Below are 5,469 nucleotides of genomic sequence, written 5' to 3'. Positions count from 1 at the left end.
ATTGGTGGCAATTTTGGTCCAATTTAACGATTCCATTAATACTCAACACTTAAGTGGGTCATGTGTCCCTCACGTGAGGGCGACGTTGTCTTTATAAACGTACGAGGACCAATCTTGCAATTGAGTGAGTTTATTTACCTCTCCTTTCAACCCTTACATCACCATCAATCTACATTTTTCAAACGAGTAATTACAGATTTACAAATATTTTACAAATAAAATTATATAAACATAACTCATACCGGTTAAATCTTTTTAATGTATTATTAATTTTTATTCTCTATTTATTGATTGAATCACCTCACATACCACAAATGTTTGTAATAGTTTGTTTGTAAAATGTTTGTCACTCAATCATTTTTCTTTCCAAAAAGATTACTCTTTTTCTTATCACTTTTCAAGATCTTAAATCACATCAGATATATTCATTTTCTTTTATGAAAATAAATATATTTCATATCACTTACCCCATTCATACTTTTTTTTTTATTAAAAATTTTTTTTACTTGTGTTAAAGAAGATTCTTGATTGAATATGGGTTTCACCCCACAATGGTTCATTGGATTATTACTTGTGTGCTACTGCCTCATTTTCTTTGAACATTAATGGCTCTCTCCATGATTTTTTTTAGGAAGGCATGGGTTAAGACAGGGTGATCCTTCATCTCCATAGTTATTTACTCTTGTCATGGAGGTCTTGTCGCTTAAGGATAAGTTAGTCAGGAGATTTCAGATTTCATCCATATTGTGAAGAGCATCTTATTACTAACCTTTGTTTTGCAGATGATCTTTTCATCTTCCTTCCTTCATGGTGATGTTGGATTTGCTAGAGTTATTATGCAGGCTTTGGACGAGTTTAAAAGTTTATATCAGTAGATGCTCTTGCTCCTAGTTTACCAAAAAGTACAGCTTATTTTCGTAACATTCTGAATCATGTGAAGCTGTCCATCTTGGAGTTGTTACCTTTTGTGGAAGGTAGCCTTCCTGTTAAGTATCTTGGTGTTCCTATACTTTCGACTCGTCTCTTTTATCGTGACTGCCATGAGCTTGTTGAAAGAGTTCAAAATAGATTGTCTGATTGGAAGAATAAATTTCTGTCGTTTGTTGGCCGGTTACAACTCGTCCAATCGGTTCTATCTTCTATGCATGATTATTGGGCGGGTGGTTTTGTGCTACCAGCCAAAGTGATCCAAGAGATTGAGCAGGTTATGTGAGGGTTTTTATGGTCTTAAGGTACTTTGCAAAAGGGTAAGTGTAAGTGTACGTCTATGTCAATAGCAGTCTAGATTGTTCGGTCTTATATTGTGATATGTTTTTGTGATGTGATTGTCATTAATGAAGTTTGTATTATGCATAAAATACTAGATTAAGTTTAAGTATTGAATGTCTAATAAATCTGCTAAATGTGAAATGCGACCTCGCATTTCAGAGGAGAAATATAACCTCGTAAATGCAGGGACAATTACTAGGCTAGAGCATAAATACATTTAAACGTGATTCTTTTACGAGTTTACGACCGGAAATCTTGTTTGTGACCTCAATTGGTATTTGCAGCAGCGAAGGTGTTTTGTTTTTGGCTTTTAGGGTTTCGAATTCAAGAGTTTTAAAGGGTTCAACATCGTTTGCGACCACGTTGGCTCATATTACCTCATCCAGCTCGATTTACGACCTGGATAGCTAATTACGACCTCGCTAGTTCAATTGCGACCTCGTATTTCGTTTGCGATCTCGTGAGTTCTTTAAGACCTCACCAGTTCAATTACGACCTCGAGTAACTTATTGCGACCTTGTGTTTCTTTACGACCTCGTTTATTTTTTGAACCGTTCGTGAATTTTGCTGGCTCGGAGAAAATGACGTCTCAGTTACCCGCAAATTATCAAGCTTTGCTAAATCAATTAAGACTAATGGACCATGAGTGTAACACCTCGAATAAGGCGGAAACACAAAATGCCACAGAACGACATGGTACAAAAGATTTAAAGATAAAACATCAACATAAAGTTTCAAATGCCATTCAAATTCAAAGGATAATAAGTTCAAGTTGATGTTTAAATATCATTACATAACCAAAGTCGAAATCAAAAGATAAGTTTGTTTGCATTACAAGTCCTTCAAGCAACAAGCAAGTACAATCCATGAGGCGGTCCATAAGGCTAACTTACTGCTCTAGACTTGAAAAACATGAAGAAAAAGTGTCAACTACGAGAGTTGAGTGAGATCATAGGTTTATACTAACAACACATTTATATTCCATCAACATTCAAGGCTAATGTGCCATAAAACTTTCAAGAGTTCTTTCATAGTACTCATACCCAAACCGTATGTTCAAAACACAATGTCCAACCATAATTGATTTCAATAACATTCAGCCAAAGGCATAATTTGATGAGTAAATGCTTGAGCCACTACTAAGACCCTTTCACGGCCAAATAATGATAATAATAACTTGCCCCAAAAAATTATGATATAAAGGTACATGCTGTCAATCATGTGCAATAATTAATAATAAAGAAGTTGTGCCATGGAGACGACTAAATATAAAGTAGATTAGAGCACCCCACGACCGACACCGTTGAAGGCGGCCACGTAGGCGGCCAAACAACCTGTCGCCGCTGATGTGAGTGAGGGGACGAATCCTAGTTGCGCAACTCTCTAACTACAGGCCTCAATGAGTTAATAGTAGTGTAGCGGGGACTAGATTTTGACAGTACTCAAGCTCATCATATAACATATATCACATTGAACATACATCATAAATTCCATTTCATAAACATTCTTTCAAAGTATCATTTCATAAAAGATAACAATTTTAATTATCATGTTTTTCACCCCGGAAGTAAAACACATAAAAGAGTTGAAAGGGAGCTATGACTCACTTGGTTCGAGAGTTAAAGAGGGCTGATCAAATTCGTGAACTTCGCCTAGTGGTGTCACCCCTCAAGCAAGCCTAAACCGTAGTATTTAAATATACACAACGTAAGTGTGTGTTGCGTGAACTAGTAAGCTAGATCATGAGATGTATGCTAGTAGACTTGCCCATCTTTGGTTGTTGTTTAATATTGGAATTCAAGTGCATTACATTGTTCACATCATTTGGTTGGAAGATATTTGGTGGTGACGGTCATTTATACAAATTTTGTACGTTTATTGAAATTTCGGTAGTTTGGCTTTGTTTTATATAATTTCTTTCGCATACTTTGTTTAATAATCTTACTTGACATTTGTGATCTATAATACAAATGTTAATATATAATTCTGATTTTTATTTATTTATTTATTTAATATTATTTATTTAATTATTTAATTATTTTATTGATTTATTAATTAAATAATTCCCTATAATTGTTTTGAAGTCCTTAAATTATCTTTAAAATTCATGAATAATTATACATGGATTACTTACTGATTTTTATGCTTTTTGATTTATAACATTATGATTTATACATTTATCTATGCATTATTTCATTTTATTTAATAATAGTGATTAATTAGTGATTTTTACTTAATAAATTACCTTTAAATTGTATAAAACTTGATTCTTAATTTGTAATTATTTTTATCCAGTAGGTGTTAGTTACTTTTACCATTGGTTATGTAAATTTAATCAAGTTCATGATTTATATAATTAATAAATTAATTTATATATCTTTTAATTACCATTTTAATCCATTAAATCATAGAAATACTTACAACTCACCACAAAAGCTTTTGTCCAGAAATCCCAGGCCTTTTAGGCAACTTTTATCAAGGTAAATTTATATCAATTCAACCTCTCTTGTGTATAGCTCAAATTGAGGACCTTATGACCAAAAATCGTTTACCGAAGTCACGTTTTAAGCCTCATTTCTTAAGCAAGTTAAGTACTTCAAAATGGGTTTCCATCCTTATTTCGATATTTACAGTAAGTCCATCATACTTTGGTGATTCAAGTCGTGATAGTGGTGGTAGTGTGATATGTGCAATTTTGTGCTTTTGGTTAGTGATAAATTGACCCGAAAAGATGATTTTTGAGCTTATTCATGCCATGCATCAAGTGACTTGAGTTCTATACTTTGGATACATCATATTTCCAGTAGGTTTATCATATTTTCATGTTCAAAAGATTATGGTGCATGTGTCTTCTCAAAATGCATTTTTGCAAGCTTTCGGTTTGTGATTTCTAGCTTATTTTAACATGTTTTGATCCAAGCTTTATATCCTTGATATTTTATCAATTTTCCCAGATTATTAACATCAAGATTAACATATTTTTCACTTAGAACAAGTCTAGCCTCATCTCATGATTCAACAAAAGATCCAACCTTCTTAAATCTAACAAGCATGCAATTATCTCAACTTTTAAACAATAAATCTTCATCAAACCTTCATTTAACAACATGAAAACATCCTTTTATGAGAAAATCCAGAAAAATTCCAGAAAATATGTACATAAAAATTTATATAAAACATGTTCATCCTTTCATGCAAAAGGATTATCTTACAACCATTAACATATATCTACACTTTTGGGTCTTAAACTAGTTGAATCCTTGGATCTATCTTCATGGATTCAACATGCATGAGCATGGAAAGAAAGATCCTATCAACTTTGCCCTCATCAAGTGTATATTCAAAAGAAAACATAAGGAAAACATGAACTTTTGATAAAACCTTTTTAATATAAACAAGAACAAGATTAAACTAGTAAAGAGATGAAGATATATACCCTTGATGACAACGTTTTTGTTGATGAAAAAGGGCAGAAAATTCGTGACCTATGAAGCCTTCAACAACCCTTATTCAAGCCTTAAAACAACCCTTAAACTATGCTTACAATAACCCTTGCTTAAGCTAACCTAAACCTTTATTATTAACAAGTGTTTAGATGAGTTTTACTTTGTTTTTCCTTTGTTCTTTGGCTGGCCGAATTCAAGAAGAAGAGAGGGAGAAAAGGAAGAGTTTTTGATGGAAAATGAGTTATGTGTGTGTTGGGAGAAGAGAGATTTTGAGTGTTAATTGCCTTGGAAGTGAAAGAGTGTGTTTATGAATCAAGGTGTGAGGTTGTTTAGGGGTTAAGGGGGTCAGCCATGGGAGGGAGTATTTGGGTTTTTTTTTATTTTTTTATTTATTTATTTTTTTTATTTTTTTTATAAAAGTGTGTACACAATTGTAGTATAAGTATAGGTTAAATGGGTATTTGTTTTGTAAGAGTAATATGTGTTTATATGTGATGTTAGTTGATTATTTTCCTAATGAACATATATGTATGTGTCGTGTATATATATATATGTATGTATACATTTTTTGGTGTTTTAATTTGTTACATGAGCATTTATCTATAAACTTGTATTCATTTCTAAGCATATATATATATATATATACTTATTATTATCTAGGCACTTTTACATGCTTTATGAATTTTAAATATTTTTAAGTTACTCATGGTATTTTCATGACCAAATATTATTTAGTTGGCTTGATGGTTAATGT

At 32.3% G+C, this 5,469-nt stretch overlaps 1 long non-coding RNA gene across 1 annotated transcript; it reads right to left on the bottom strand.

Annotated features, from left to right (window-relative positions):
* Positions 1–1,990: 1,990 nt before the first annotated feature.
* On the bottom strand, positions 1,991–5,041 carry LOC122585913. Its single transcript, XR_006321817.1, has 3 exons — positions 4,706–5,041; positions 2,877–2,947; positions 1,991–2,171 (listed from the first exon to the last, which is right to left on the bottom strand). It is a non-coding gene; the product is annotated as an uncharacterized LOC122585913 (long non-coding RNA).
* Positions 5,042–5,469: the final 428 nt, after the last annotated feature.

The sequence above is a fragment of the Erigeron canadensis genome, chromosome 1 (assembly GCF_010389155.1).
Source record: "Erigeron canadensis isolate Cc75 chromosome 1, C_canadensis_v1, whole genome shotgun sequence".
Classification (NCBI taxonomy): Eukaryota; Viridiplantae; Streptophyta; class Magnoliopsida; order Asterales; family Asteraceae; genus Erigeron; species Erigeron canadensis.
Note: the sequence above shows the minus strand (reverse complement) of the source record. Positions and strands in the feature narration are given on the sequence as shown.